The sequence below is a fragment of the Cetorhinus maximus genome, chromosome 31 (assembly GCF_964194155.1).
Source record: "Cetorhinus maximus chromosome 31, sCetMax3.hap1.1, whole genome shotgun sequence".
Lineage (NCBI taxonomy): Eukaryota > Metazoa > Chordata > Chondrichthyes > Lamniformes > Cetorhinidae > Cetorhinus > Cetorhinus maximus.
Genome location: NC_135909.1, coordinates 20,350,898 through 20,372,701, shown reverse-complemented (window position 1 = coordinate 20,372,701; position 21,804 = coordinate 20,350,898). Strand labels below are relative to the sequence as shown.

Genomic DNA, 21,804 nt, shown 5'->3' with positions numbered 1-21,804 from the left:
TGCATCAGTTTTATTTGACATTTAGTTTGTAGTTGAGGCTGTAATATTATGGGATTGGCCTGGTGCAAATTGGATCATGGGTGAGAATTTGGACTACCCGCCTGTGGTACTGAGTCGAGGTAACATTGGAACAACGTCCATCTCTCCTGCACTGTTTGATTGATGGATGGAAAGTGTGACTCTGGAACTATTTCTGCTGTCTGAGACTGTGAAATTGATGTCCTGTCTGTCTCTGCGCTCAGTCAGTGATAATGTACGGACTGTGTGGGAGGAACTGGCGGGAATCTTCATTCTAACTTGGCTGGAGGAAACACCACATTTATTCTGGTTCCGTCAATTATTTGTCTGTTGGAAAAAAAAGTATATTTTAGTACTCAAGTACAGGTGGGGTGGAAGATACAGATTCCATCAGTTTAACCTCTATAAATAATCATTGTGAATGGTTTGAGAGGCTTTAGACAGGCTCTAGCTCTGATTGGTCAGTCCATTCTCAATCCAAATCTTCAACCAATCGGAGAGCCAGGTAACAGGAATTGGAAGTGCCGATTGGCTTATATTTTCAAACTCGAAAAGCCCGCCAATTTGATGGGAAGAAAAGAGCCAAACGCCTTAATTTCCAGGCAACAATTTTAATCTGACACTTTAGGAGCTGTAATATTGCATTCTGCGTCACAGAATCCTGGCGCTATTTTAGGAACAGGGTAAATTTGTCAATCTCTTATCTGGAACTGGTGATAACAAAGCAGCGATTTAAAACAGAGCCAATCTCAGCTCACTGGAAACGCAATAACATAGGTTACCAACCGACTCCTTCACACAGGCTTCATCGGGACAGAGAGAAACGGCTGATTTCTGATCCTGTCCCCTGAAAGCGGCCGGGAATGTTACAATCGGAAGAGCGGAGCGCTCCAGCAGCCACACGCTCAGCATAGCTGCCCTTTCTCAGGAGCCTGTGAACACGGCCCGCGGGGAGCTGCAGTCCAGCCCGGGAGGAGCGAGACTTGGCTTTGGCTTTGTCCTGGGCTCTACCGCCGGTCTTTCTACAATCTTACACACACTTACACCACGAATGAAGAATTCCTCCCGCACTCACCCTTCCCCTATCTTCTGAAAGGTCAGTGTTCGGAATCTCATTGGGTGGCTTTTGTAACCAATCAGAGAGCAGCTTATTTCACCAACCAACAAACACCAAAAAGAAAAAAACAAAATACTGAAGATGCTGGAAATCTAGACAAAAATAAAAATACCTGGATAAACTCAGCAGGTCTGACAGCATCTGCGGAGGGGAATACAGAGCGATCTGATGAAGAGTCATACGGACTCGAAACGTCAACTGTATTCCCCTCCGCAGATGCTGTCAGTCCTGCTGAGTTTTTCCAAGATCAAAAAGAAAATGGACCGTAGATTGAGCCAAACTGGCAGAGCTGAAACAGGTTTACAAATTGAACATTAACGCCAATGTTATTGAGTGTGGCTGAAAAAAGAGAAATGTCAAAGCTTTTCCTTCTGCACTCAACAGGACACTCGCAAGAAAACCAATATAAGGGGAAGACAACAATTTATACTGATAAAGAATATACTTAAGGTTGGAAAGTGACTGTCTGAGGCCCGGTCATGAGCTTGTGTGATACATAGCGCGAAATGATCTGATCAGGGTAGCCATTACCCTGCAGGATGCCTTTGACGAGCCCGATTTCAGCATCAAGCTTGCACGGTGAACAAATGGCTCGGATCCTATTTACAAAGTTGCCGATAAGACCAATCTTACAGAGCGTGGGACTGTAAGAATCCCAACGCGTATTTTAACCAGTGTAGAGAATTGTGGTCTGACCACGGGTAAGGCTGAAAATAAATCACTACTGCGATGGCCGGGAATCGAACCCGGGTCAACTGCTTGGAAGGCAGCTATGCTCACCACTATACCACCATCGCACACTTCTTCAAATTACAGTCAGCATTTATACTACCGCGAAACACACTATATCTTTGCCATCTTGTGTCTGATTGATAAACTGTTTTGCAATAATTCTCACCATGTTTATGTTGTTTCACACATTGAAAATGTCCCCAAAGAAGTTACCTCTTTGCACGTCTCATGTGCAGCCAGCAGAGGGCACCAGTCCACAATAAATTGGCTCCTGCTGTTTCTGTGGACACATCGAGACAGGAAAAGGTCTGTTGCTGCCCGGGGAACGGGCCGTGAAACAGACAAAGATAGTGACCAACTACAACGGCTCCATGTAGATATCCACAAAGTTCCGAACAATAAAAAAATGCAACTTATCCTGGAAGGGATGAGGAAGTTCTCTCTGAAATAACTACACCAACACTTCCCTTGAAATAATTGATTTGCTGTCACTAATTCAATAGCAACCGTTTAAATTTCAGCCGGTATTCATTTCCAGTTCTAGACAGACACTTTCACTGACCGGTTCAATCTTTGCAAAACTTTTCGAATTCCCGCTCAAAAAACTAAATTACAGGCCCGTGATCCGATTTTATCTTGTTCTTAGTCCCATTCATTTTTTACACCTGCAGACTAACTGGTTTAGAGGCTGATGTGTTTGTGACCTTCGTTCTCCTTCTCTGCCTGATCCTCACACCTCTTGACTGCCTTGTAGATTACAAATCTCTCCAACTCAACCTTTGCCAAACCCCGCGTCACAACTCAAACCCAAACACATTATATTCTCCAATTCAGCTGGAAGAGGGGTTAGTAAAAGTCTCAATGCTTCTGGGAGGGGAGTTGTGTGTTAATGGAATAGAAGATGTCCTAGAAATGACGCAGACTGTTTGTCTGGTTGTAGAAGCGACTAGAATGAGGCGGGGATATTGCTGACAGGTCTGGATTTAAAAGATGCGGGTTTCTAACTATAGATAAACAAGATGTTCCATTGAGTAAGATTTGTTTCGAGCGCCCTGTTCACTAATGGTGCCCAGAATTCGGAAACAAATCAGTTCGAACAGGCAGGAGGCGGAGCTGGATGATCACAAATAAAAACAAAAAGCTAAAAGCTACTGCGGATGCTGGAAATCCAAAACAAAATAAAAACAGAATTACCTGGAAAAACTCAGCAAGTCTGGCAGCATCGGCGGAGAAGAGATCAGTCAACGTTTCGAGCCCTCATGGCCCTTCAGCAGAACTGAAGCATAGTTTCAACAAGGGAGAAATATAAATTGGTTTAAGGTGGGTGGGGGGGAAGAGACACATTGAGGGTGTGGTGTGAGCAGATAATCAAAAGATGTCAGAGACAAAAGGGTCAAAGAGGTGTTGAAGGTGGTGGTCTTTGTCTGAGAAAAGGCGTGAGGGAGGATGCGCGGGATATGGGCCGGACACGGTTGAGGGCCCTGTCAACGACCGTGGATGGAAAACCTCGGTTAAGGAAGAAGGAGGACATGTCAGAGGAGCTGTTTTTGAAGGTAGCGTCATCAGAACAGATGCGATGGAGGCGAAGGAACTGAGAGAATCCTCACACCCCGCTTCCTGTAAAGACTCCATCCCATTCTCTCAGTTCCTTCGCCTCCGTCGCATCTGTTCTGATGTCCGGCCCATATCCCGCGCATCCTGCCTCACGCCTTCTCCTCCTTCCCAGAAACATGATAGGGTCCCCCTTGTCCTCACTTATCACCCCACCAGCCTCCGCATTCAAAGGATCATCCTCCGCCATTTCCGCCAACTCCAGCATGATGCCACCACCAAACACATCTTCCCTTCACCCCCCTTGACGGCATTCCGTAGGGATCGTTCCCTCCGGGACACCCTGGTCCACTCCTCCATCACCCCCTACTCCTCAACCCCCACTTATGGCACCTCCCCATGCCCACGCAGAAGATGCAACACCTGCCCCTTCACTTCCTCTCTCCTCACCGTCCAAGGGCCCAAACACTCCTTTCAAGTGAAGCAGCATTTCACTTGCATTTCCCCTAACTTAGTCTACTGCATTCGTTGCTCCCAATGCGGTCTCCTCTACATTGGAGAGACCAAACGCAAACTGGGCGACCGTTTTGCGGAACACCTGCGGTCTGTCCGCAAGAAAGACCCAAACCTCCATGTCGCTTGCCATTTTAACACTCCACCCTGTTCTCTTGCTCACATGTCTGTCCTTGGCTTGCTGCATTGTTCCAGTGAAGCCCAACGCAAACTGGAGGAACAGCACCTCATCTTCCGACTAGGCACTTTACAGCCTTCCGGGCTGAATATTGAATTCAACAACTTTAGATCTTAAACCCCCCTCCCCCCATCCCCACCCCGTTTCCTTCCCCCCCCCACCCGCCTTTTTTTTCAATAATTTATATAGATTCTTCTTTCCCCACCAATTTCCATTATTTTTAAATCTAAAACTAAAACCTTTAGTCTTTCCACCCCACCCCCACTAGAGCTGTACTTTGAATATCCTGTCTTGCATTCTTAATTAGCACTTTTCTCAGACAAAGACCACCACCTTCAACACCTCTTTGACCCTTTTGTCTCTGACATCTTTTGATTATCTGCTCACACCACACCCTCAATGTGTCTCTTCCCCCCCACCCACCTTAAACCAATTTATATTTCTCCCTTGTTGAAACTATGCTTCAGTTCTGCTGAAGGGCCATGAGGGCTCGAAACGTTGACTGATTTCTTCTCCGCCGATGCTGCCAGACTTGCTGAGTTTTTCCAGGTAATTCTGTTTTTATTTTGTTTTGGATGATCACAGAGTCTGTTCTGTCTGTCACTCAGTCTCCTCCCCGCCCCGCCTCTCACTCTCTGTCCCGTTCTCAGTCAGGTCCGGGCGGGCTATTTAAAAGAGGAACGTGAAGCAGCTCGTCTCTCATATTCTGCAGCGATCTGAGTGAAGGTTCATCATGTCTGGCAGAGGGAAAGGAGGCAAAGGACTGGGTAAAGGCGGAGCAAAGCGGCACCGCAAAGTGCTTCGTGATAATATCCAGGGCATCACCAAACCAGCAATCCGCCGCCTGGCTCGCCGTGGCGGTGTCAAGCGGATTTCGGGTTTGATCTATGAGGAGACTCGCGGGGTGCTGAAGGTTTTCCTGGAGAATGTGATCAGAGATGCGGTCACCTACACTGAACACGGCAAGCGCAAGACGGTCACTGCCATGGATGTGGTGTACGCTCTGAAACGCCAGGGCCGCACTCTCTATGGATTCGGCGGCTGAACAACTCGACCCTTTCTACCAAACACACAACAAAGGCTCTTATCAGAGCCACCCAAAACGTCACATTAAGAGCACTGATCTGGGCACGGGTCAGAGAAATCTAAAGATGAATCTAACAGCTTTAGCATTATTTCGTCCTCTTTCGGTTATTAGTTCATATGTTAAGGTTGTTGATGTTTGAAATGGGGAGTGGAGCGGTGCATTACCAGGCAGGCCTACAGACCCCTTTGCCTGTCTGGGTGAGAACCCAGAGCAGGCACTTGACAACTACCCAGACCCCACTCTCCCACTCCCAATTTAGTGGAAAAGTGACTCCCCCCGCCCATTGTCTCTTCAATATCTATTGAACCGTGACCTGAATAAAACCCATACAGTTCATGATGTTTGTGTGAGAGACCCGGAACTGTCGGCATTCACGGTGATTTCGCCCATCAATAGCTTTCTATCCGCCTGTTATAAGCAGATCAGGTAAGGAATCCGAATTGAAAACGGGTTGTAAGGTATGTCGGGCTGTCTTGTGAAGCGAAGCTAGTATTTTTAACCAAAATGCTGGAAAAACTCAGCAGGTCTGGCAGCATCTGTGTGGGGACAGTGTTACCGTTCCGAATGGGCATGACGCTTCTTCAGAACCAGAATGAAATGAGTTCACACAGTGAGCGGCCCTTTCACAGACTCTGTGAGTGGCTCTGAAAAGAGCCTTTGGGTTATTAGATTAAAGAATGGCTGCTTCACTTGGTCTTCGAGGCCGCAGCGGCGCTGGTTTTCTTGGGCAGCAGCACGGCCTGGATATTAGGCAGCACCCCGCCCTGAGCGATGGTCACCCCTCCCAGCAGCTTGTTGAGCTCCTCGTCGTTGCGGACGGCCAGCTGCAGGTGTCTGGGGATGATGCGGGTCTTCTTGTTGTCCCGGGCCGCGTTACCGGCCAGCTCGAGGATTTCAGCCGTCAGATACTCGAGCACAGCAGCCAGATAGACCGGGGCTCCGGCACCCACACGCTCAGCATAGTTGCCCTTTCTCAGGTGCCTGTGAACACGGCCCACCGGGAACTGCAGTCCAGCCCGGGAGGAGCGAGACTTGGCCTTGGAGCGAGCTTTACCGCCGGTCTTTCCTCTTCCAGACATTTCCACAATCTCACAAACACTTGCACAGAGAATGAGGAAATCCTCTCACATTCGCATCTCTTATATCTTCGGGATGAATGGTGCTGTGGGCATTGCTGAATGGTCAGTTTGTGCCGCGTCTTTGTTCATATCACCAACCAGATATCTACTGAACTCACCAATCCGGAGACTCCACGGAGTGAGGGCGGAAAATACCGGCGCCAAATTTCAACCAATTTTTTTTTCAAATTTTCAAAGCCCGCCAAATTTGTAAAAAACGGACAGAACATAGTGTTAATTGGAAACAGGTAATTCAGTATTTAATATACGAATGTTAGATTTACTTAATCTCGCTCTCCCTTTCTCTATTCTACGGTTGATCTGTATTTGTCTGTTTCTGATTTTCAGTCTGGGTTTATCTGAACCTGAAAACCAGCCGAAAATAACAGCTCCAAATTTACGCTTTTCGACATCGAAAAGGCGGCCGATAGATTTATAAAACAAGAAATACGTTTCATGTAGAAAGTCTTATGTAGAAAGTGAACTCGGTCTGACGACAAAGTTTTAAAATTACCCGTCCCTGATGGGACTATTTCACATTTTATCCCAAGTTCCAGATTCGCTTTTGTAAAACGGGATCTATTCGGGGTTAATTTCCATCTTTTATGAAACCCTTTAACCAGCCGGCAAAGTCTCATTGACATCGTTCTACAAACGGACGGTATATTGGAGATATTCGTGAGTCTAAAGCGAACATGTCTGGTGTAAATTTGCCAACGTTGAGACTGAAGGTTCCGACACAACCGGGGCTGATAGGAAATGAACGGATCGATTATTGAGACCAAACTTGACCAGAACTGGAAACTGACGCATTTGCGTTTTATTCTCTCTCCAAAGCCAGGGAAAGGGGCCGAATATAAACGCGTCTGAGAACTAAGCGCAGAGGGTGAGCGGGCAGACATTCATTTATGGGGCATTATTATCAGGACCTAAGAATTGAGCGAGTGATAAATCTACATTAGCCCGAATATGAGGGAAATAACATGAAAATAACATAGTTTGAAATGTTCAAATTTAAAATATGACAAAGTAAAAATTGAGATGAAATAGCTTTTTCAGAGAGATTGTGATTGGCCCTTAAAAGAGCCGTTGTGTTTTGAATGTTTTTCAGTCCATTGTGGGGTTTTACTTGGAGCTGGTGTACTTGGTCACCGCCTTTGTCCCTTCCGACACGGCGTGCTTGGCCAGTTCCCCGGGCAGCAGCAGGCGCACGGCGGTCTGGATCTCCCGGGAGCTGATGGTGCTGCGCTTGTTGTAATGGGCCAGGCGGGAAGCCTCACCCGCGATGCGCTCGAAAATATCGCTCACGAACGAGTTCATTATGCTCATGGCCTTGGAGGAGATGCCGGTGTCGGGGTGAACCTGCTTCATCACTTTGTAGATGTAGATGGAGTAACTCTCCTTCCTCGACTTTCGCCGCTTCTTACCGCCCTTTGCTACCGGTTTCTTTAAAGCTTTCTTGGCTCCCTTCTTAGGAGCTGGTTTCTTCTCATCAACCATCGTCACTTTCACATAAAGAATAAAACAAACCCCTTCCGAGCGCCGATTAAATAGACAGTCTCCCAGGTCTATGCTAATGAAGGATTGGAGAACCGTGATTCTGATTGGACACTGTTTAAAAACTATAACAGCCCCCTTCCCTCGTATTTTTCTGATTGGTGTCTTTAAATATCCAATCAGATTTCGACTTCTCCACCAATCATTAGCCCATTTACTGCAACCAGGCAACATATTCTACAAGGCTTCTCTCCAGCCAGAGTTTCTCAGTGTGTAAAGATATATTGGGAAATGTTGTCTGGCTGTCGGTGCGAGGGACCGTCCGGGGATGCAGGATTCCTTCTGGTACTCTGACCCTCTGCTAATGTGTGAGGTAGGGGGATAGAGTACAGCGGGTGCATTCTGTTCTTGAAGCTGTGGTACAGTGTGTGTCTGCTGTATCCTGTGCTTGTCAGTTTATGGAACTGGAAATGAAATTCGCTCATGAGTTTCTCAGTTTCTGGCGCTGTAAATCAGTGTGGCATTGATTGTATATATTTCAGTCTGTGCTGCTATCCGAGTGTGCAATTCACATTCACTCCCAGAACCCGGTCTGTGTTTGAGATTAATGCTGGACATGCCAACATCTGATCCGCAATCAGAGTGTAGAATTCAGTCTGTATCTGTCAGTTTCTGGTATTGAATAGGAATGTGAGAGTCATTGTCAACATCTGGGAATCTTTGAAACATATTCTGCATCTGTTTATCTTCACTGCTGTATGTGAGAGTGGAATTACTTTGGTTAATTCTGGTACTAACATAGTCAGGAACATACAAACCAGGAGCAGGATTCGGCCCCTCAGTCACTCGAGCCTGCTCCGTCACTCAATGAGATCATGGCGAAGGGATAGGCAGTGGCAGATATTTAAAGGGATATCTCAGAATTCATGGAATGTTTCGCTCTGATTGGAATGTATATGTACTAAGGGGAGGGCCCGCCATCCATGATTTACTGAGAAAATTAGAGACAGAATCAAAGTTAAAGGAAAAGGGTATAATTATGTACAGATGGTTGGCAGGTTGGAAGATTGGAAAGAATAAAAAGTACAGCAAGGAATGACAAAAATATTAATGAGGATGGTACTGTAAATGGGTGTGTGATTTACTCTGCATCTGTGTATCTCTGATGTCGTCAGTGCCTTGGGCTTCATTCTGTATTTGTCAGTGTCTGGTAACATGTTGGATTTGTTGAGCACTTCACAGTGTCTGGTTTATTCTGTCACTCTCAACCTTTGATGTTGCTTGTGACTCTGGGAGGATTAATTCTGTATCTCTATTCGATAGTTATCTCAGGCATGGTGTTGGAAATGATTTAACATCTTAAACCTTTCAGGAAGTAAAACTACCATCCCAATTCTTACCCAGTCTGATTTATATATGATCTCAGAACAAACCAGCTTATCCCTGAACTGCCACCTACAATGTCCAAGTAAACCATTCAGTTCTATTCAAGAAGGCCACTCACCAATACTTCCTCCAGGGCATTTAGGAATGAGCCCACATCCTGTGATTTAATTAAAGAAAGCTCACATTTCCTACAGCCACCAGTAATCACTGACCCTCTAGATGTTTGTCAGAACTGCGTCTACCTGAAAATTTCACCACTGTTCAAATGTTCGTGTCCCATTCCTTCATTTCAACAATACAACAAAGGATTGTCAGTCTTATCAAGTGGCCTTTATACATATAAATGTTTAAACATGTCAGACTTATCAACTGAACTTTAAACCTGTAATTATTTGACCTCATGATGTAAATGAGGAGTCTCACTAATGAATAGTGCAAAATGGATTTCTGGATCCAAATTAAATTTAGTGGTTGGAAATCAGGTAAAGCGTGTGTGTGTGAATCTGTCATTTACATCCTGGACAGATCAAGCTTCTCACTGGGCCTGTGAACTTGGAAAATGATGTTCTCAACCAAGCAAACAACAGTAGATCCCTCGAGTTAAAACAAGGAAACATATTACACTGGAACCAAACTAGTTAATTGCTCATTTCAGAAGATTAATCAAATAAAAGCAGGTCTGCTTCATTGGGAGAATTAGAATAGGGAACAGACACAGCTGAGGGCAACCATATCTATTATCAAAGAATGTAAAGGATAATAGAGAAGAGAATAGGAGCTGACTGTAGTGGGGTGGATCCCATGATAAAACTGAGGGTTTATAAAGCGGCCTTGTAACAGTTTTGCAGACTGAACATGATGCAGAGTTATCCCTATTGTGGTTGAAACCCCATTAGTAATCAGCATTGGCTGAGGCAATTAACCCTGGGAAGCATTCATTTTCAGTGAATATGACTGATGCCTGAGAAAGCAACCAATTCTGCACAAGTGGATAGATTATTTGAGCTAGATAAGCAGGAGAGACATAGAAAAAGGAGAAATGAACAAAAAAAAGGTGTTAAAGTAAGTCAAAGGGAGGAACAAGTTATACTGTGTGAGAAAAGGGGTGCTGATTGGTTAGCATGTTAAATCCAATTGCTTGAGGAGTTGCCACGCAGAATTCACTAGGAAACTATAGTCCTGCATGTTTTTGTTTAATTCAACATAGGCATAATGTCTGGACATGTTCCTTTTGCCTGCAGATAACAGGGCTCTGCACATGAATATATGTAGCCTCTAGCATGTGTAAGTGAGCCACATTTTCCTCAGAGGAGTGAAGGTTGAGAGGAGAGGATAGAGATATTAAAAGTTATGAAGAGTCTGGACACAATAGATAGGTAAAACTGTTACCACTACTGGATGGATCAAAGACCAGAGGGCACAGATTTAAAGTCATTGACAGAAGCAATGGATTCATGTGGAGAAACGTTTTCATGCAGTGAGTGGTTAAGATCTCAGATTTGGAGCCTGACACTGCTGGAGGAAGGTGCAAATAAGGCATTTAGGAGAGAATTGGGTTATGATCTGAAAAGGAAGAATATGCAGGGTTGTGGGCAGAAGGCTGGGGAAAGGCACTAGATGTCTTACTTATTTGGAGAACCGAGGCAGAGTCAATGGGCCAAACCTCTTTGTGTGCTGACAGTAATACTGTGTGTGTGCGTGCAAGTGTGGGTGTGCTTGATTATGTTGATTATCCTTCTGTCAAACTCTGGTGCTGCATGTGAATGTGGAATTCATTCTGTGTCTGTCAGGACCTGCTACTGAGTCTGAATGTGGGATTATCGAGATTATGTTAATATAGTTCTGCAGTCCTGTATGCAAATTTGAGAATCAGTATGGAAATACCATTTTTAAATTGTGTGTGTGTGTGTGTTTGTTATTTTGTGTGAATTTGTGATTATTTCTGACTTTCAGTGGTGCCACACGTGTGTGTCAAATTAATTAGTGTCATTCAGCCTCAGGTACTATGAGTAAATGTAGTGACAGTCAGCATCTGTCAGTGCCTGGTAATGGACATGTGCTCAATAATGCTATGGAATCTGTCATTCTGTGCTACTCTGGACAGTGTGAGATCCATTACATAACTTTCAGTCTCTTGGACTGTTTACCAATCTAGATTCATTTTGTGTTGAAATTTCAGTACAGCAATCGGCCATTAACATTGTCGGTTCAATCAATGGAATAACTGCAAGTTTGGCCTCATATTAAATCCCATTCTGTGTAATTTTTTGATGTGAAAAGCTATTGTTATGTAAGTGTAACTCAGTTTGTACTATTCAAATTACTGTTGTGTCATTCAATCTGTTTCTGAGTGAGAATTTTAAACTTGGCTGTTGAGCTCAGTTTGCACTGTGTTGCATGAGTTTTTGGACTGGTATATGATTTGTATCTCATTCTGTACCAATCAATTTGATATGTATCCTTTAGTTTAATAATCTGGGTGAGTTTCAAACTGGAATCTGAGGTTGTACCTTTCAGTTCGATCTGGTAGTAATGTAATTGCAGATAAGACTGATTCCCTAATCAGTGCTGTCACCCCACCTCCTCTTTATAGTTTTCTATCTTTTTCTGAACATTGTATTTCTGAATATTCAGCACCCAGTCCTCGCTCTTTTTAAACTACGTTTCTTTCATTGCCACTACATCATATTCCCGCATTGTCATTTGTCCTTCCAGCTCATCAGTCTCATTAATCACATACATGCATTGTAAACCAGTCTTTGCATTCCTCATAGTGCTTCTAATTCTGTCCTTATCTAATATGGCATTGCTTCCTTCTCCAGTATTATCCATCATTCTCCCTCCCTTCTGTCATTATTCCTTTCTGGTACATCTCTAAACTGGTGTCCAAACCCTGCCAATTTAGATTAAATCTTCACCAACCAGATTAGTGAACCATAAACGAAAATTGAACTTGGTGCCTGTGCTTGCAGAGTACAATGGATCAGAACTCCACCAAGTCAGCCTCTTGGCCACCTCTGCTCCCTGTGAATGACACTGTACTTACTGTGTGTGAGGAGCTGACTGCACTTCCCCTTGTGTTTGGAATCACATCATCTATTCTGCTGCTTTCAAGTATTTGCCTATTGGAAGAAAAAATGTGTTTATTATAATTTATGAAGAGGTGAGGTTAAAAATTCAAAGAAACAAAAACAATTATTCAATTACTAATCATTCTGAACAACCGCAAAGTCAGAGGTTCAAGAAGGCAGCTCACCACCACCTTCCCAAGGGCAACTCAGGATGGGCAATAAATGCTGGCCCAGCCAGTGAAGCCCACATCCCGTAATGAATAAAAAAGGTAAGACAGAGTCAGTGTCTGAATCCACTGCAGTCCTGCAGCACTCAGCTGCTAAACACCAGGGACTTTGTTCCTGTTACAACAATTTCCTGCCATCCAGAAACAATCCACTGCTCCAGGAGTGGGACTGAGTGACGGAGCAGGGACTATTGTGTAGGTCAGATTTCTAATTGCCGCTCCCATGGACTAACCGTTCAAATGAAAGCAAACAGCCGCTGTTTAAAATGCGTCTCTGCATTAGCGGCTGTTTGAAACCATCTTCTTCCACTCACAGGCAGTGCTGGGGAGGGCAGCGCGCATGCGCAGAATGCTGCACACATTCTGGAAACACAAATATTGAACATATTCAGCATAGAACGAGGACATTCGGCCCATCATGTCGAGACCAGCCCCCAAATAGTTTGATCCAGCCTCACGTCACTTTCCAGCTCTTGCTCCGTGAGTCCTGTCGGTCCCAGCAGCTCAGTGCAGATCCAAGTGTTTGCTAAAGGCAGTGATGCGCTGCTCTCCCCCAGCTCTGCCTGGGACTGGAAGAAGATGGTTTCAAACAGCCGCCAATGGAGAGATCCCGCTCCCGGGGGAAGGGAACAAACAGCAGCCTCCTGGGAGGAGGGAGACAGAATGGCAAGAAGCTGTTATTGAAAATCATTGCTGCTTTCTCTTCCCTAAACAACAGTGAATATTTCTGGTTTAGTTCCAACTACCTCGGTTTGTTGATATTGGACGGTGAGGAGTGGGAACAGAGCTGAACAGTCAGGATGTGGGGAGTCAGACAAAGAGCAGCTATTGCAGGCACCAGATGAGAACTAAGACGGACACATATCTTTGCCAGTGACTGTTTGGTGTCTGTTGAATGGTTAATCCAATGGGAGCAATGAATGGAAATCCGACCTGAATGAATGTCCCTGTTCCACTGGGCATTCCCATCAGCAGCGCAGGGTTTCGGTTGGACCTACATCTAACTGACAATTGACAATGTTTGTATTGCTGCAGTTTCTTTGTGGCTGTTCATTTTGATTATGTACTGAGAGCCTTTGTATTTTCTCCCTCACCTGTATTTGTTGTAACCCAAGCACTCTTTTCTACAGGGAAATCATTGACGGGGCCAGAATAAATGTGATGTTTCCTCCACCCGTGTCACAGTGATCAGTGCAGACAGCTCCTCACACACAGTATGTACGTTCTCACTCAGAGTGCATCAGCTCCACAGTCTCAGACAGCAGAACGGGTTCCAGAGGTACATTTTCAAACCAACAATCAAACAGGGCAGGAGAGACAGACATTGTTCCCATGTCACCCAACTCAGTACCACTGACAGGTAGATACATAAATCACACTCCAAATTCTCACCCACTATCAGATTATCTGTGTGTCAGTTCTATATTGTGCAAGAGTTTGCTGTAATTAAATTAAATACCAAGATAGAACTGAAAGATAGTATAACCTCAGCTGCAAACTCAGGTTCCAGTTTGAAACTCACCCAGAGTATTAACCTCAAGGATACAATAACAATTTGATTAGTACACACTGAGATAGGGACCACATATCAGTCCGTAAACCTCAGCGTATCAGAATGGTAGATACTGTATTCATTCTCATAGAGTAAACTGAGCACAACAGGCAAGTTTAAAATGATCCTCAATCACGAGTCTTAATTTTGAGTAATAAGCTCCTGTGTGGGACCTTATTAAATCACTGAGCAAAATTACACCCCCCTCAGATTGCAAGGCCCTGTGTCACCGAAACAAAAGGAGGACCTTAAATACACATTAAATAACAAAGAGAACAGGTAAACAGCACCTAATTGTAAGATAATGCATGAATCCCAACATTGTACCCAGACTGCAGACTGAACAATGCATACATACCACTCCCCAAATCTCAGAGCCTCTACAATCTGGATTAAGCTGATTTTACAATCTAATACATTTCCCAGTATGTATGCTACACGGACATTCTGAATTGTGTTCGCAGAGATGGAATTCTAATCCAAAACTCTGACATAATATCTGATTAATACCCACAGCTATTAACTCCAGTTGAAACACATTTTATATTAACCATAAGTCAGGTTTACACTCATAATATATAGAATAGAATCTCGCAATTGTTACACCATTGGGAGGCCATTTGGCCCATAGTATCTGTGCCAGCTCTCTGCAAGAGCAGCTGAGCTGCTCCCACTGGCATATTCTTCCGCACCGGCCTATTTAATTTTCCTTTTGTTCTTTTTTCTATTTCTGTCTTGTCCAACGAGCTTAAATTATCTTTCCACGTGGGCAAAATGGATTCTCTTTATTGACATTGATCATATCCATTCAACAGCCATCCTTTCCCAAGATTAATAGTCCCAGCTATTCTAAGCCAGTGATGACTACTGATAAGGTTTCAACTGCAATTTAGATAACTCCAGTTGGAATTCATTTATCTGCCACACTCTTCTCCATTAACCTTTACACTCTCTGATAGAAGGTTTAGTTACCCTGAGCTGTGTCTGGTACCCATTCCAATTCTCCTGAAGTATAACTGCTTTCATTGGATTTACCTAAGCGAATGAGCCAGGATCTACCGTGGTTTAAGATAAAAGCAAAATACTGCGGATGCTGGAAATCTAGAATAAAATCAAAAATACCTGGCAAAACTCAGCAGGTCTGACAACATCTGCGGAGAGGGATACAGTTGACGTTTCGAGTCCATATGACCCTTCATCAGAACTAAGACATATAGACATGAGACGAAATATAAGCTGGTAGAGGGGGGTGGGACAGGAAGAGCTCGGTAGGGGGCCAGTGATAGGTGGAGGCCAAGAAGAGACTGCTAAAATGTCATAGACAAAAGGACAAATGGGTGTTGATGTGGTTTGTTTGGTTTCAAACACCACTTTGCAAGTTCACGCTGCCAGCAAGAAGTCTGATCTACTGATGAGGTGAATCAGAAATTCAGACTTGTATTCTACCCGATTTCCTGGCTTTGAAATTAATTTCCATCCAGATTCCTGTTTTGCACAACCCAGTGGGGAATCTCCTCACTCACAACGCAAGGTCAGATAATTACAGGTCTAAAGAGCAGTTGATAAGTATGACACTTTTAAACATTTATGTGTATAAAAACCACTTGATAAGACTGCTAGATTAAAGAAAAACTGATTGTCAACGGGAAATGAAAATGTGAACCTAACTCTAAATTGGAGATATTTTCAGGTAGACCCAATTCTGACAAACATCTAGAGTTTTAGTGTTCACTGGTTACTGTAGGAGATGTGAGCTTTTTTATTCATTCATGGGATATGGGCCCATTCCTAATTGCCCTGGGGTAGGTAATGGTGAGCTGCCTTTTTGAATACAACTGAGTGGTTTACTCAGCAATTGTAGATGGCAGTTCAGAGTCAACGTCTTTGCTGTGCTTGGTCCTAGGATCCAATATAAGTCAGACCAGGTAAGGATGGGGATGATAAATCTACTTTCCTAAAGGTTTGAAGGTGTTAGACATGGCATTTTGAACACTATTCCTGGGATAAATATTACATACAGATACAGAATCAATCCCAGAGTCACATGCAGCATCAAAGACTGAGAACTAAACAATAACCGTCTCTCTTATATACAGCAGCAGAGACTACTCAACAAACCTTACACAAACCAGACACTGAGAGATAAGGTAGGACAACCAATAAATGCACAGTGAAAGAGACTAATACAAATTGAATCTCAGTACACACACCATGCCAGAGACTATCAGATACAGAATGAATCCCACATCACACAAAGCACACTGACTGATAGATACAGGATGAATCTCAAATTGTCCCAGAGATGGAGAGATACAGAATGAATCTGACATTCACACAGAACCACAGACTGAGAAATACAGAGGAATCTTAGAGCCAAAGACTGGTAGAGACAAAACAAATCCTTCATTTCAGGCACTGTGAGCTACAAAATGGAACCAATGCTTACAGAGTGCACCAGAGTCCAAACAGAATCAAAATGGATTACAAGCTCCCATACAGTACCACTGATTAAAGGAGAATTAACCACACTCATATCCAGTACTACCCATTGAAATAGATTCTAGATTTGACAGTTCCTGGTGCTGTATGTGACAGTGAGATTAATTATGTCAAACATTGCAAGAGATTGAGCTGCTGAGAATGAATCACACACTCTGAATCAGTACCAGAGACTGACAGATACAGACTGAATTCCACACTCCCATTCAGCAACGGATGTTGACAGGTACAGAATTAATCTCACATTCACACACAGTATCAGGCACTGATAGTGAATGAGAAGTTCACAGGCTCAGATATAGTACCACAGACTGACAGATATAGAATCAATAACACACTGACCTACAGTGCCAGAGACTGACAAATAAAGAATCTCATTAACGTCCAGTTACAGAGCCTGGCAGGTACAGAATAAATCCAACACTTCCTCTGGCCGAGAGAAACACATGCTGATTTAATTCCGCACTGGCTTATGATCCCAAGGAGAGACTGAATTCACTTACATGCACCAATAACGGACAGATGCACAATGAGTTCCAGGATGCCAAGTGAATCCAACACTGAGACATGGTCCCATCAAGTCACAGATACAGAATAAATCCAGCCCTCGCACACTGTACCACGGCCTTCCAAACAGTGAAGGAACCCCACACTCACACAACAGTATCAGAGAGTGAGGAAATCCTACAATCACACACATTACCAGAGCCTCATAGTTTTTGAAAGAACCCCAGATTCCCGGATAGTCCCTCGCACAGGCGACATTTCCCGGTGTATCTTTACACACTGAGAAACTCCGGCTGGAGAGGGTCTTTGTAAAATGTATTTCCTGATTGTAGTAAGGAGGCTAATGATTGGTGGAGAAAGCTAAATATGATTGGTCGATTAGCTATCCAATCAGAAAATCATCAAATAAATCCCGTTTTGTTTTAGAAATGTCCAATCAGAATCATTGTCTCCCCCATTCCTCATTAGCATATAACTGTCATACTGTCTATTTAATGAGCGGACGGAAGGGGTTTGGTTTATTTCTGTGTGAAATTGAGATTGAAGATGGTTGAAGAGAAGAAGAAACCAGTTGCTAAGAAGGGCGCCAAGAAAGCGGTGAGTAAACCGGCAGGAAAGGGCGGCAAGAAGCGGCGAAAGTCGAGGAAGGAGAGTTACTCCATCTACATCTACAAAGTGATGAAGCAGGTTCACCCCGACACCGGCATCTCCTCCAAGGCCATGAGCATCATGAACTCGTTCGTGAGCGATATTTTCGAGCGCATCGCGGGTGAGGCTTCCCGCCTGGCCCATTACAACAAGCGCAGCACCATCAGCTCCCGGGAGATCCAGACCGCCGTGCGCCTGCTGCTGCCCGGGGAACTGGCCAAGCACGCCGTGTCGGAAGGGACAAAGGCGGTGACCAAGTACACCAGCTCCAAGTAAAACCCCACAACGGACTGAAAAACACATTCACAACACAAAGGCTCTTTTAAGAGCCACCCACAATCTCCCTGAAAAGGCTATACCACCTCAATTTTTAATTTGTCGTGTTTCTAATTTGAAAAATTTCGAACGATGTTTTTTTGAGTTTTGTTTCACACATTCAGGCCAATGTAGACTCGGTTCAATTATTCGCTGTTGTTAATAAAGTACATAAATGAATGTCTGCCCGCTCACCCTTTGCGCTTTGTTCTCAGACGCGTTTATATTCGGCCCCTTTCCCTGGCTTTGGAGAGAGAATAAAACGCAAATGCGTCAGTTTCCAGTTCTGGTCAAGTTTGGTCTCAATAATCGATCAGTTCATTTCCTATCAGCCCCGGTTGTGTCGGAACCTTCAGTCTCAACGCTGGCAAATTTACACCAAAAATTTTTACTTTTGACTCACGAATATCTACAATAAACCGTCCGTTTGTAGAACGATGTCAATGAGACTTTCTGCCGGCTGGTTAGAGGATTTCAGTAAGGATCGAAATTAACCCCGAATGGATCCTGGATTCTATAAGCGAATCTGGAACTTGGGATAAAATGTGAAATAGTCCCATTAGGGACGGATATTTTTAAAACGTTGTTGTCCGACCGTGTTCCCTATTAGTGGGATTTTCTTTATTGAATGTATTTTTTGTTTTATAAATATATCGGCCGTCTTCGATTTCGAATAAAAAAAAAGTTTGGATTCCTCCAACTTGGTGCCGATCTTTTCGGCTTGTTTTTAGATACAGATAAACCCAGAATGAAAATCAGAAACAGACAAACACAGATCAACTGTAGACTAGGGAAAGAGGAGAGATTAAGTGAATCTAAAATTCGTATTCTCAATATTGAATTGCCTATTTCCAATTAGTACGATATTATGTCCTTTATTTTACAAATTTGGCGGGCTTTAAAATTTGAAAAAAAATCGTTTGGAATCTGAATTTGGCGCCGGTATTTTCCGCCCTCACTCCGTGGAGTCTCCGGATTGGTGAGTTCAGTAGATATCTGATTGGTAACATGAACAACATTGTGAGACGCAGCACAAAGTGACCAATCAGCAACGCCCGCATCACCATTCCTCTAGAAACTATCAGAGAAGCGAATGTGAGTGGATTCCCTCATTCCATTTGAAAGTGTTTGTGAGATTGTGGAAATGTCTGAAAGCAGGACACCTCTGAGTGCAACATGACGTATGTTGATAACTCCAATACCACTGCATTGTCTGTCTGTAATGACCATATGGAAATGATTGTAACATTCATTGATTGTATTGAAGCACCTCGCGATCCATGTGTAAAAGTTGAATATGATTGCAGTTTTTATGATGGCCATTTAAAAATCTGTCAGAATTTTCTCCAATAGTTTTCCCATCGCCGACGTGAGACTCGCTGGCCTGTAGTTCCCTGGCTTATCTCTACAAACCTTCTTAAATATCGGAACAACATGAGCTGTTCTCCAGTCCTCTGGCACCTCCCCCGTGGCCAGAGAGGAATTAAAAATTTGGGTCAGAACCCCTGCGGCCTCCTCCCTTGCCTCCCTCAGCAGTCTGAGACAAAAGTCATCCGGACCTGGAGATTTTTCCATTTTTAGGCCTGCAAATACCTCCAATACCTTTGATAAAAACAAAACTGTGCTCTTATCTGCCGATGCTGCCAGACCTTCTGAGTTTTTCCAGGTATTTCTGTTTCTGTTTTTGTTTTGGTCCTCCAATACCTTGTTACTCCCTATATCAATTTGCTCAAGAACCTCGCAGTTTCTCTCCCCCAGTTCGATACCTTCAGCCTCATTCTCTTGGGTGAAGACGGATGTGAAGTATTCATTCAACACTCCATCGATGTCCTCTGGCTCCCCCCATAGATTGACCCCTTGGTCCCTAATGGGCCCTACTCTCCCTGGTTATCCTCTTCCATTTGATATACTTATAGAATATCTTGGGATTTTCCCTACTTTTAGCAGCCAGAGCTTTCTCATATCCCGTCTTTGCTCTCCTAATTGCTTTCTTAAGCTCTACCCTGCACTTTCTGTACTCCACTAATGCCTCCGCTGATTTGCTTCTCTTGTTGGTTCAAGGATAGGAAAAAGGAGACAAGCAAATTTCAAGAACTATATTATAGATACTCCTGGTGCCCGATGAAGTTAATATTAACGTTAGTAAGGAAGATACAATAATTTTCATAATGTTCTTGGGATTTATTATAAAGCAGAGTAATAGTGGAGTCTGTGTCTATGGGTCTGTGTGTGTGGCGTGAGGGGGGTCTTAATTGAATTAAAGGCAGCTGGTCTGAAGGCTTTATTGTATCAGAAGATAAGTTACGTTTGAAATGTTAAGGAGGTAAGCATGGGGGAAATTTTAGAATGTGAGGTCTAAAGGGGATATTTGTATTTTTAAATGAACCAGACGAGCTTCAATTCAAGACAGGGAAAGAAATCTTTCATTTAGCCAGGAGAAGTTAAGAAACAGTGTGTTTAGTTTTCCCAAAGATTACTGGTAAATTTGGTGCTATGATAGAATTTTATTATTAGAGAGGTAAAGTCCGAAGACATAGTGAAACAATGGAAATTCCCTTTAAAAGGGGAAAATATGTATAAAGGGGAGAAGGCTGTTTGTAAGGGAAGGCATTTTAAGAGCTAACAAGTGTGAAAAGCTTCTAGCATGTAAATCTGAAACTGCTGTCTGCAAGAACTGAAATTAAGAAAACTCACTTTGAATTCGACTGTTCAGGGTATAGTGTTACTTTGCCTGGGCCTTTTAAAATCTATGTGTTTTACTGTTGCCTTAATGGAGAGGTAGCTTGGAGTTAGATTAACTAGGGGAGCTACGAGTTATCATAGATGTAATTTGTAAACCTATGTATGTGCTTAAAATCTTTTTTATATATAATAAAGTTTTAATTTAGTTTTGTAAGAAACCTATGAGATTTGGTGGTCTTGTTGCTACTGAATACGAAGCATGCATCTCGAAGTATATGGATATTGCAAAACAGTCGTGACAGTTATTTCAAGTTTCCCTTTGGGATTTGAGCAGCTCAGCATTTACCATCAGCTGTGCATAACACATTACTGAGGTATGCAACATCGTAGTGACAAATAACAGAATTCAAAACTTAAACAGAATGAAAAAGGTAACATCAGGGCACAAGGACAAAACAAAGTATCATGCCAGAAGAAGCGTCTTATGTACTGACACACAGAGCTTACGAAATACATTTAACAAGAAAACATTGAATGAATAAGAATTTCAAAATTCAGCTTCGGCACTATGAAATCATGCCCATTACAGAGAAACTGCTACAAGCTGGTCATAATTATTCCAGGTTGCAACAATTTTGGAAAACATGGGGCAAATGGAAAATGAGGAAGGGTAGCCTTATTGCAGCATTTGTAAGAGAGGAATATAAATAATCAGAATCAATAAACAACAGGGTGATTCGAATTGAAAGGATCCTTTTGTATAGGCCTCCTGACACAAGCAATGAAGTGACATAATATATTGATTCAGTGATTATGGAAGGTTGTAACTCAGTAAATTGCTTTAAGAGACCCCTATTCTGATAAAATCCATCGAGCAGGGTAGCTCAGCCTGAAAGCAGTTAATGTCTTGCTTACACACAAGATATATTTCTGGCATCATATATTCCAGACTAACAAAGCGGTCGGCCATAATACAGTTAGTATTGAGTAATTGACTCTATGACCAATGATTTTATTACGAGTGAGCATAATGGAATCAAATTCAATTTCAACTTTGAAAAATGTGAAAACTAAACAAAAACTAATACCCGAAATTGTAGAAAGTC

The 21,804-nt window shown here is 43.3% G+C and overlaps 1 protein-coding gene and 1 non-coding gene across 2 annotated transcripts in view; one reads left to right on the top strand and one right to left on the bottom strand.

Annotated features, from left to right (window-relative positions):
- LOC144670314 (histone H2B-like) overlaps positions 1-21,804 on the top strand; it is a 1,149,071-nt gene that overhangs the window by 462,549 nt on the left and 664,718 nt on the right. The window lies entirely within an intron of this gene.
- Positions 1,861-1,932, bottom strand: trnag-ucc (transfer RNA glycine (anticodon UCC)). Its single transcript has one exon. It is a non-coding gene; the product is annotated as a tRNA-Gly (tRNA).